Below are 12,841 nucleotides of genomic sequence, written 5' to 3' on the forward strand. Positions count from 1 at the left end.
AATATGATTAACTTAATCCTGGATTAGAGAAGGCAATGGCACCCCACTCCAGTACTCTTGCCTGGAAAATCCCATGGACGGAGGAGCCTGGTGGGCTGCAGTCCATGGGGTCGCTAAGAGTTGGACACGACTGAGCAACTTCACTTTCACTTTTCACTTTCCTGCATTGGAGAAGGAAATGGCAATCCACTCCAGTGTTCTTGCCTGGAGAATCCCAGGGATGCGGGAGACTGCGGGCTGCCGTCTATGGGGTCGTACAGAGTCAGACAGGACTGAAGAGACTTAGCTACAGCAGCAGCAATCCTAGATAGATATGACTGTGCATTTCTAGAACCAAAGGCAAAGACCAGGGTTCATTTCAGTCATTTAACAAATATGTATTATGGAGGGAAGTGGGAGGAAGGTTCGAGGGGGAGGGGACATATGTATACCTATGGTTGATTAATGTTGATATTTGACAGAAACCAACACAATACTGTGAAGCAATTACCCTTCAGTTAAAAATAAATAAAAACTTAAGAAAAGAAAGTGAAAAGTGAAAAAAATGTATTATGCTCCTACTGTGTGCTAGGCATTGTGCTAGGCTCTTGGGGTGGCAGTAGGGAAGAGGTGTCCTATTCTCTTGGAATTTGGAATTATTGAAATATAATAAATATGTCCAAAGAATTGGAAAATTTTCCCTTTCATCACTTTGTATGGGAATGCTTTATAATTCCAGTGGCTTTGGCCTCTTGCTGTCTGTGCTCTGCCCCACAGGTGAATTTCAAGTTCAGTGTGCCTTAGGCAAGTCCTTATTTTAAAGCCAAGAAGTTGACAATGGTAGTTTCAAGCTTGAGGGGCTCCTGAGGTGGGAGGGAGCACAGAGAACCTCACAAGGAGGGTTCTTTGTGGGAGCGCTTGGGGACCTGCCAAGTCTCTGAAATAAGAAATGGATTTGCCTTTATTTAAAGGAGGAAATGGTACTTTCCCAGACAAAGGAGGAAGAAGAGGCTGTCTCCTCTGGCTTTGGTTACAGCGCTGGCTCTCTGGCTGGAGGGTAGCTAGAGTGAGGAACAAAAGTGACCAATGCAAGCCTAGTCTCGGAGACGTTTCTAGAGAAGTGAAAACAGAAGGCGGAAAAGTGCGTGCTATTGGAAAGGATGAGCCAGAATTCAAAAAGCGCCTTGCGAGGTAGCACTGTGCATGCCCTGTGCAGTATGGGTCTGTAGGTTACAGAGGCGCTGTACTAGTATTGCTTATACTTATATCCTGGAGCTGGCAGACATTGGTAGAGTTCAGAACCTCCCTCTGCCCCTCTGTGTTTCTGAGTCCCCTGCAGTTAGGTCTGGGGTCATATAACTGAGGGCTGACCAATGGGGTTTGTTCAGTTCAGTTCAGTTGCTCAGTCATGTCCGACTCTTTGTGACCCTGTGGACTGCAGCACACCAGGCTTCTCTGTTCATCACCAACTCCCAGAGCTTACTCAAACTCATGTCCACCAAGTCGATGACGCCATCCAACCATCTCATCCTCTGTCGTCCCATTCTCTTCCCACCTTCGATCTTTCCCAGCATCAGGGTCTTTCCCAATGAGTTGATTCTTTGAATCAGGTGGTCCAAGTATTGGAGTTTCAGCTTCAACATCAGTCCTTCCAATGAATATTCAAGACTGCTTTCCTTTAGGAAGGACTGGTTTGATCTCCTTGCAGTCCAAGGGAATCTCAAGAGTCTTCTCCAACACCACAGTTCAAAAACATAAATTCTTTGGTGCTCAGCTTTCTTTATAGTCCAACTCTCACATCCATACTCGACTACTAGAAAAACCATAGCTTTGACTAGACGGACCTTGGTCAGCAAAGTAATGGAGTTTGTACAGAGTGACTTATTCCATTCCTTGAGTACCTTCTTCGATGCCAATTCCTATGCTCAGTTTTGGGAATTCAGCAGGAAACACAGCCAATGTACATTTCTGCCCTAATGGTGCTTATATATTCTGGGAGGGTGGAAAAGACAATGGGCATGGAGAAAAAATAAAATGTATAGTAAAATATATAAGTAAGTAAAATATATAAAATGCATTCATAGATAATGCATATAGTGTAATAAATATACATAAAAATGCAAATGTTTATCTATAATTTCCTAAATAGAAGTGTGTGTGTGTGTGTGTGTGTGTGTGTGTGTGTGCTTAGTTGTGTCTGATTCATTGTGCCCCCATGGACTGTAGCCAGCTAGATTCCTCTGTCCCTGGAATTTTCCTGACAAGAATACTGGAGTGGTTTGCCATTTTCTTCTCCTGGGAATAAAGCCATATCTCTTTCATCCCCTCACTGACAGGTAGATTTTTTGTCACTAGTATCACCTGGAAAGACCAAATAGAAATAAAACTATACATATATATGTATACTTATGATATGGGCTTCCCGGGTGGCTCAATAGTAAAGAGTCTGCCTGCCAAGCAGGAGACACAGGTTCAATCCCTGGTTTGGGAAGATCCCCTGGAGAAGAAAATGGCAACCCATTCCAGGATTCTTGCCTGGAAAATTCCGTGAACAGAGGAGCCTGGCAGAGTACAGTCACAAACGTGGACACGACTTAGTGAGCAAACAACAATAATACAAACACACACGCACACACATATAATGTAAATTTGTATGTGGCGTGTGTGCCTATATGTTTCAAAACAGAGACAATGATACTGCTAAGCCAAAAGAAAACAAAAACAACAACAAGAAAACTATGTACAAAGGATCAGAAGTAGTGGGAGAAAAATTTTAAAAAGGGTGGAATTTAAAAGAGGCCTCATAGAGAATGTGAAACCTGAAAAAAGAGGCAAAGGAAGAGAAGGTCCCAGCCAAGCAGATATCTAAGGAAAGGAAAGAATATGTCATGGTTTTCATGGAATGCATGGAGGCCAGTGGTGGAGGGTACAATAAAACAAGGGATGAGACCAGGGAGGGGACAGAGCTCTGGGTCATCTGTGGTCTTAAGGCCACTTCAGGGTGGCTGGCTTGTCATTTGAAGGGAGCAGGGAAGCCAGCACAGGACTGAGATGTGATGTATTTCATGTAACCTGAGAATCGCTCAGGTGGCCGTTCTGACACCCTGAAAGGGACTTGGGGGACAGTGGCAGGGACAGCAGCTCAAAGTCCATTGCTAGGGTTTATCCAAAGTTTCATCTAATAGATAAGGCCGCCTTGAGCCAGGAGGTGGGAGTGGAAACAGGTGATGAGGTCAGACCTGGACATCTTTTGAAGGTAAAGCCAATAAGATTTGTGGATGAACAAAATCTGTGGAGCAAGAAAAAGGGAGGAGTCAAGGGTGGCTCCAAGGTTTTGCCCAAGCAGTGAAAGAACCGAGCTGCTATTAGTGAGATGGGAAAGGCTACAGGAGGAGTCTGCTTGAGGAGAATATCAAGAACTCAAGTTCAAGATGTGCAATGGATCCCGAACTTGGGGAGGAGGGCCAGGTGAAAGATGCACACTTAGTGGGTTGCTAGTGACTGAAGTCATCACGTCGTATGCTACTTGAAGCCTTAAGACTGAATGAGATCACTATTTATTTTTATTGTTTAATTAAAGTATAGTTGATTTACAATGCATTAATTACTCATGCACAGGGGTGACTTAGTTATATATATATATACACACGTATCTCTCTATATATGTGTATTCTTTTATTTAGATTCTCTTCCATTCTGGATTATTATATGATATTGATATATGATATAGTTCCCTATGCTATACAGTAGGGCCTTGTTATTTATCCATTCTCTCTCTCTCTGTCTCTCTCTGTCTCTCTCTCTCTCTACACACATATATACACACACGCACACTCACAGAAGCTTGCATCTGTTAATCCCAACATCCCATTCCACCCCTCCCCCAACATCCTCTGTGTCTTGCTGTTTCATAGACAGGCTCATTTGTGCTTCATTTTAGATTCCACATATAAGTGAAATCATGCGATGCTTTTCCCTGTCTGACTTACTTCACTTAGTACGATAATCATTAGTTGCATCCGTGTTGCTGCAAATGACATCCCTTCAATCTTTTTTATGGCGGAGTAGTATTCCATGCTGTATATATACCACATCTTTATCCGCTCATCTGTTGATGGACGTTTAGCTTGTTTCCAGCTTTTGGCTATTATGAATTGTGTTGCTGTGAACACAGGGGTATGCATTTCTTTTTGAATTACAGTTTTGTCTGGTTATATGCCCAAGAGTAAGATTGCTGGATCTTAGGGCAGCTCTATTTGTTAGCTTTTGGAGGCATCTCCATGCTGCTTTCCACAGTGGCTGCACCAACCTACATTCCCAGCAACAATGTATAGGGGTTCTTTTTCCTCCACACCCTCTCCATCATTCGTTATTTGTAGACTTTTTAATAATGGCCATTCTGACTGGTGTAAGGTGGTACCTCATTGTAGTTTTGATTTGCATTTCTCTAATCATTAATGATGCTGAGCATCTTTTCGTGTGACTATTGGCCATCTGAATTTGGAGACATGTCTATTGAAGCCTTCTGCCCATTTTTTGATAGGCTTGTTGATTTCTTTGGTGTTGAGTTGTATGAGCTGTTTGTATATTTTAGGAAGTAAGCGCTTGTCAGTCACATCATTTGCACCTATTTTTTTCCATTCTGTATATCGTCATTTAATTTTGTTTATGGCTTCCTATGCTTTGCAAAAGCTTCTACATATGATTGGGTCTCATTTGTTTATTTTTATTTCTATTGCCTTGGGAGACTGAACTAAGGAGATCAATTTTCTCATCTTTCTTCATCCAAGGTGGTTGAATCACAGGTGTAGGGGCAGAGAGGGAATGAGTCATCTTGAAGAACAGGAACTCCTGAACGAAGAATGACTTTAGAGGAAGCCCACCTCCTGGGGAAACTTTTCTGGACTTCCCAGCAGAACCCACAGAGCATTAAAACAAACACACACAAACCAGAACCAAATACCTAAACAGAAGCACTTTACAGGAATTTTACTAAGGTGAAGGAAAAAAAAAAAAAAAAGATTTGCTAGGTTGTTCAGTAACCACAGGTGGGAGGTACACATTTCTGCCTTGATATCAGCATGTGTAAGAGAAGGCATAAATGTTCTGATGAGTCATCTGCTTAATCCAGCCATAGGTCATCGTGGAACTCTGGGGCCGTTCTAATGCCAGTCTTATTTCTGAGTTCATTTCAATAAAATAAAACAAAACTCCTTCTCCATTGAAAGCTGAATGATACTTGATAGGTTAACATAGAAATCGCTTAATTAAATGCAATCCTAGGCCAGGCAGGAAATATAAATATATTTATATGGCCTGGTGTGTAGACAAGAGTGGAGAGGTCAAGACCTTATGGAGATAAGGGTGAACACCCAGTTGAGTGTTAACATGCACAAATAGAGGCCTAATTTTCTGCAAATTTTTAAGAGTCTAGGAATCTGAATTTTATGTGGAAATGATTTCGGTAACAACATGTAGTTTATTTTCCTAAGTACCGTGTATATGAAGCAAAGTGTAACTTCTGTCTAGTTGTAGCTCATTTGACATATATTTTCTACCACTAGTTGTCTGATTTTTGCACAGCAATTTACTGAGAAAGTATTATGTTCCTGGTGGATACAAGTGAACCAGAACTGCATGTGAAATTACTGAGTCCTACCTAGCGGAGAAGTCAACATGGGGTACAATGCTTTGTGTCTATAAAAGATGGGTCTTAGGCAACATGGGGAAAAACATATCTAAAGCCACTGAAGAGTTCATGGGGGAAGAAGAATTTGAATTAAACCAAACTTGAGGGAGGAAACAGTGGAAACAGTGTCAGACTTTATTTTGGGGGGGGCTCCAAAATCACTGCAGATGGTGACTGCAGCCATGAAATTAAAAGACGCTTACTCCTTGGAAGAAAAGTTATGACCAACTTAGATAACATATTCAAAAGCACAGACATTACTTTGCCGACTAAGGTCCATCTAGTCAAGGCTATGGTTTTTCCTGTGGTCATGTAGACCACATGTGGTGTGAGAGTTGGACTGTGAAGAAGGCTGAGCGCCGAACAATTGATGCTTTTGAGCTGTGGTGTTGGAGAAGACTCTTGAGAGTCCTTTGGACTGCAAGGAGATCCAACCAGTCCATTCTGAAGGAGATCAACCCTGGGACTTCTTTGGAAGGAATGATGTTAAAGCTGAAACTCCAGTACTTTGGCTATTTCATGCGAAGAGTTGACTCGTTGGAAAAGACTCTGATGCTGGGAGGGATTGAGGGCAGGAGGAGAAGGGGATGACAGAGGATGAGATGGTTGGATGGCATCACTGACACGATGGACGTGAGTTTGAGTGAACTCCGGGAGTTGCTGATGGACAGGGAGGCCTGGTGTGCTGCGATTCATGGGGTCGCAAAGAGTCGGACACGACTAAGCGACTGAACTGAACTGACTGAGGGAGGACGCAATGGCAAGGCATTGGAAGTTTGCCGAACTGTCACATTTATTTTTTTCTTAGTGACTAAAACTATACAAATCTATTGTTTATGAGAGTAGACTGCTTATATGTCATTTCTCATTAAGACCTATAATCCATTTCAGCCTCTCACTACAGCTTTTTAAAAACAATTTTATCGAAATATAGTTTACATGTTATACAATTCACCTGTTTAAAGTATATCATTCAATATGCGTTAGCATATTCACAGCACTCTGCAACCATTGAGTTCAGTTCAGTCCAGTTGCTCAGTCGTGTGAACTCTTGTCGTGTGAGCTCCTTGTCTGGAGCTCTTGCCAGACGAGGGAAGGAAATCTTGCTTCCTCCTGTTGTGTTGTTACCCTTCCAGCTCATGAGAGCTCCCCCTGCTGGCCTCTTGACCCTGTTTTAGCTGTGAGTGCTCAGTCATGGACGACTGCAGCCCCATGGACTCCAGCCTGCCAGGCTCCCCCGTCCATAGAATTTCCAGGCAAGAATACTGGAGTGGGTTGCCATTTCCTACTTCAGTTTATTCATTTCTACATAACATAATGCAAATAATATTTTTGTGTAGTTATTGCATAGTCAATATATTCTTTGGGAAAAGAACTATTCATATTCATTCCCATTTTGAAATTCTTTTACTTGCCTTTTTCTTACTGAGCTGTAGAAATATCTATATTTTTATATATTCTACTTACGTCCTTTATCAGACATAGTTTGTAAACAGTTTCTCCCATTCTGTGGGCTGCCTTTTCACTTCTTGATGGTATATATTTACATCACAAAAGTTTTTTATTTTGATAATATGCATTTTTTTTCATTTACTGTTTTTTCTTTTGATGTAGTATCTAAAAATAGCTTAGAGTCATGACCTACAATTTTGTTTTAATAATTTTAGGGCTTCCTGTTTCATTCAGGCTTATACTGTTTTGCATTACTTTTGTGTATGTTGTGAGGTAGGAGTCTAACTTTACTCCTTTGTATGTGTCCTAGAATCATCTGCTGAAAAGACTGTTTTTTCTCCATTAAAATTGTATGTACTTTTGTTGAAATTTACTAAATATTACCAGATTATTCTCAAAAGTGTGTGTACACATTTCCCCTTTGAACGAAAATGTCCCTTCCATATACCTTTACATGCAGCTGGAATTGCAGGACTGACATCTTAAAAGATGCGTCTTTGAAGTGCTCATAATCTAGAACAGCTCTGGCCATTAGAAGTTTTACGATGACAGAGCTATTCTTAGTCTGCACCAGCCAAGATCTTCGACTGTATTTACACATTTTATGTGTATCTTCAACACTCAGTGACTGACTCTGCAACCTCATGGATTGTAGCCTGCCAGGCTCCTCTGTCCATGGAATTTTCCAGGCAAGAGTACCAGAGCAAGTTGCCATATCCCCTTCTCCAGAGGATCTTCCTGACCCAGGGATTGAACCTGAGTCTCCTGTAGCTCTCGCATTGGCAGGCAGATTCTTTACCCCTGAGCCACCTGGGAAGTCCCACATAGGATATGGAGCAGAGGAAATGTGGTGCCTAACTGAGGAACAGCTTTTTAACCATACTTTAAATTTAATTTCAAAACGTATACAGCCATAGCCATATGACGTTAGGAAGAAGCCGATTGGATGGCACAGCTCTAGATGAAGAGAGAAGAACTCCAAACATCAATAATATCTGACAAGAGTCAACTGAGAGAGACACATTAAATGTTGCAAATGTTTAGAGGAGGGAGAGACAGCCTTAGGGAAGTTGGAAGTAATTTGGGAAGAAGTTTGAGTAAGCTTTATGTTGGGAAAGAAATACGGGCAAACCTTTCTGTGCAGGGTTTCCCAGGTGGCACTAGGGGTAAAGAATCCGCTTTCCAGTGCAGGAGACATAAGAGATGCAGATGCTATCCCTGGGTTGGGAAGATCCCGTGAAGGAGAGCATTGGCAATCCACTCCAGTATTCTTGCCTGGAGAATCCCAAGGACAGTGGAGCCTGGTGACCTAGTGTCTATAGCGTTACGCAGAATCTGACACGACTGAGGTGACTTAGCATGCCTGCATGTTTGTAGTGGAGAAATGAATTAATGCTAAAACTGATGGCTATGAAAACTATGTACAATATGGATAACAGTCAGATATACAACATTAAGTGAAAAAATGTAAAAGTTCTATGATACTCTACAACTCCTCAGATGTTTAATGCAGGCAAGAATTGAAAAGCTATTGTGTTGGAATGGAAACTTGAAAAATCAGTATTTATCTTTTTAAAACTGTCTTTGATTTTTTATACTATTTTTCAAAGATTAGTAAATTTTGTGGCATTATAAGAATAATTAAATGAACCAGATCCATCCACAGTAATAAGCTAATTTTTAAAAAATCTAAGCAGAATCTTGACTTGAACAGCAGAACTTCTAAATAGGGAATCACACAAATAGGTTGCTGAAATTTCCTGACTCTGCGTGTATCCTTCAGCGAAATGTTATTATGGCACATTGTGGATTGATTATTCGAAACTACCTGCTGTGATCTTAGTCAATACCAAGCATGAATTATTTAGAAATCAAGTTTTGTTGTTTCTTTTAGGAGCACAAGATAGTCACCAGTTCTCTTTCAAGTAAAAAGGCACACAAACAAACAAACAAACAAACAACCTAAAAAACAGACACGTAAATCTGATAGAAAACATACTCATTAAGGTTTTAATTTTCCTCTTTTCCTTTGCATATTCAAAAGGAAGTGGAGATTTGGTATATATTTCCAGCTGGTTTGAGGGAAAAATAGACTCAAATTCCTTGATGATTTTGGTGAAAATGGCTTTGGGCATCCAGCTGTTGTTTCAGTTAATCAAAAAAAGTAGAATGAATTTTTTAATAAAAAATCTCAAACTTGCAGAAGAATTATAAATGTAAAAGAAAGACCTTTGAGAAAATGCTATTGACCTGAGGCACTATTCCCCTTAATACTGTAGTATTTATTTCCTTTCAACAAAATAATTTTCTACATAATCATAATAATGCCATCAAAAGTGACCCTGACCCATTATTACCATCTAATTTCCCATTTCCATTAAAATTTCCAAACATCCCAATAATGCCTTTTATATCAAGAGGGTGTAATTCAGAATCACATGTTACTCTGGAATAATTTATTTTTCCTGAAAGTTCATGCTCTGGGCACTTTTGGAGACTGCATGCCAGTTATTTTGACAATTGGCTCCATTTGGCTTTGTCTCATATGGCCTCGTATTTAGTGTCACATTACACGTTTTTTAGCAGGAGTATCTCAGAATTGATGTTGTGGGTTTCTCACTGCATCTGTGATAGGTTGCATTGTACAAGATGGTTACAGAGATCTTCTATCTCGTGCGCTGTCGTTTTTCTTTTTTTTTTTTACATGCGGTGCTATGGTTTTTTCTTTGTTTGCTTGTCGAATTGAAGTATGGCGGTGGTTTAATCACTCAATTGTGTCTGTTTGTGAAAATTGAAGTATAGTCGATGTATAATTTTGTGTTAGTTTCAAGTGTACAACAAAATGATTCAGTTATGCATATCTTTATAGACATGTATCTATATATTCTTTATGTTTATATACGTCTTCTTTTTCAGTTTCTCTCTACTTAATAGGTTAATACAAAATATGAGTATAGTTCACTGGGTTTTATTGTTGTTGTTGCTATTCAGTTGCTCAGTTGTGTCTGACTCTTTGTGACCCCATGGATTGCAGCACACCAGGCTTCCCAATATGTTACTAGAGATCAGTGGAGAAATAATTCCAGAAAGAATGAAGAGATGGAACCAAAGCAAAAACAACACCCAGTTGTGGATGCCACCGTTGATGGAAGTAAAGTCTGATGCTGTAAAAAGCAATATGGCAAAGGAACCTGGAATGTTAGCTCCATGAATCAAGGCAAATTGAAAGTGGTCAAACAGGAGATGGTAAGAATGAACATCAACATTTTAGGAATCAGCAAACTAAAATGGACTGGGGTGGGTGAATTGAACTCAGATGACCATTATATGTACTCTTGTGAGCAAGAATCCCTTAGAAGAAACAGAGTAGCTGTCGCAGTAAACAAGAGTCTAAAATGAAGTACTTGGATGCAATCTCAAAAACTACAGAATTATCTCTGCTTGTTTCCAAGGCAAACCATTCAATATCATGGTAATCCAAGTCTATATCCCAACCAGTAATGCTGAAGAAGCTGAATAGTTCTATGAAGACTTACAAGGCCTTCTAGAACTAACACCCAAAACAGATGTCCTTTTCATTATAGGGGACTGGAATGCAAAAATAGGAAGTCAAGAAACACCTGGAGTAACAGGCAAATTTGGCCTTGGAGTAAGAATGAAGCAGGGTAAAGGCTAATAGAGATTTGCCAAGAGAATGCACTGGTCATAGCAAACACCCTCTTCCAACAACACAAGAGAAGACTTGATACATGGAAATCACCAGATGGTAAAAACCAAAATCAGAATGATTATGTGCTTGTAGCCAAAGATGGAGAAGTTCTATATAGTCAGCAAAAACAAGACTGGGAGCTGACTGGTGCACACCATGAACTCTGTGCCAAATTCAGACTTAAATTGAAGAAAGTAGGGAAAACCACTAGACCATTCAGATACGACCTAAATCAAATCCCTTATGATTATACAGTGGAAGTGAGAAATAGATTTAAGGGATTAGATCTGTCAGAGTGCCTGAAGAACTATGGATGGAGGTTTGTGACGTTGTACAGGAGGCAGGGATAAAGACCATCCCCAAGGAAAAGAAATACAAAAAGGCAAAATGACTGACGAGGCCTTACAAATAGCTGTGAATAGAAGAGAAGTGAAAGGCAAAGGAGGAAAGGAAAGATATACCCATTTGAATGCAGAGTTCCAAAGAACAGCAAGGAAAGATATGAAAGCCTTCCTCAGTGATCAATGCAACGAAATAAAGGCAAACAATAGAATGGGAAAGACTACAGATCTCCTTAAGAAAATTAGAGATACCAAGGGAACATTTCATTCAAAAATGGGCACAATAAAGGACAGAAATGGTATGGACCTAACAGAAGCAGAAGATATTAAGAGGAGGTGGCAAGAATACACAGAAGAACTATACAAACAAGATCTTCATGACCCAGATAATCACGATGGTATAATCACTCACCTAGAGCCAGACATCCTGGAATGTGAAGTCAAATGGACCTTAGGAAGCATCAATGCAAACAAAGCTAGTGGAGGTGATGGAATTCCAACTGAGCTTTCAAATCTTAAAAGATGATGCTGTGAAAGCGCTGCACTCAATATGCCAGCACATTTGGAAAACTCAGCAATGGCCACAGGACTGGAAAAGATTAGTTTTCATTTCAATCCTAAACAAAGACAATGCCAAAGAATGCTCAAACTGCCACACAATTGCACTCATCTCACACGCTAGCAAAGAAATGCTCAAAATTCTCCAAGCCATGCTTCAACAGTACTTGAACTGTGAACTTCCAGATGTTCAATCTGCGTTTAGAAAAGGCAGAGGAACCAGAGATCAAATAGCCAACATCTGTTGGGTCATCAAAAAAGCAAGAGAGTTTCAGAAAAACATCCACTTCTGCTTTATTGACTATGCCAAGGCCTTTGACTGTGTGGACTGGAACAAACTGTGTAAAATTCTTAAAGAGATGGAAATACCAGACCACCTGACCTGCCTCCTAAGAAATCTGTATGCAGGTTAGGAAACAGCAGTTAGAACTGGACATGGAATAACAGACTGGTTCCAATTTGGGAAAGGAGAATGTCAAGGCTGTATATTGTTCAGTTCAGTTCAGTTTATTTCCATTGCTCAGTTGTGTCCGACTCTTTGTGACCCCATGAATTGCAGCACACCAGGACTCCCTGTCCATCACCATCTCCAGGAGTCCACCCAAACTCAGGTCCATCAAGTCGGTGATGCCATCCAGCCATCTCATCCTCTGTCATCCCCTTCTCCTCCTGCCCCCAATCCGTCCCAGCATCAGAATCTTTTCCAGTGAGTCAACTCTTCACATGAAGTGGCCAAAGTACTGGAGTTTCAGCTTTAGCATCAGCCTTTTCAAAGAATAGCCAGGACTGACCTCATTTAGGATGGACTGGTTGGATCTCCTCGCAGTCCAAGGGACTCTCAAGAGTCCCTTCTTCTCCAACACCACAGTTCAAAAGCATCAATTCTTTGGCGTTCAGCTTTTTTCACAGTCTAACTTTCACATCCATACATGACCACAGGAAAAACCATAGGCTTGACTAGATGGATGTTTGTTGGCAAAGTAATGTCTCTGCTTTTGAATATGCTATCTAGGTTGGTCATAAGTTTCCTTCCAAGGAGTAAACATCTTTTAATTTCATGGCTGCAATCACCATCTGCAGTGATGTTGGAGCCCCCCAAAATAAAGTCAGCCA

Source organism: Ovis aries, chromosome 6 (genome assembly GCF_016772045.2).
Source record: "Ovis aries strain OAR_USU_Benz2616 breed Rambouillet chromosome 6, ARS-UI_Ramb_v3.0, whole genome shotgun sequence".
Classification (NCBI taxonomy): Eukaryota; Metazoa; Chordata; class Mammalia; order Artiodactyla; family Bovidae; genus Ovis; species Ovis aries.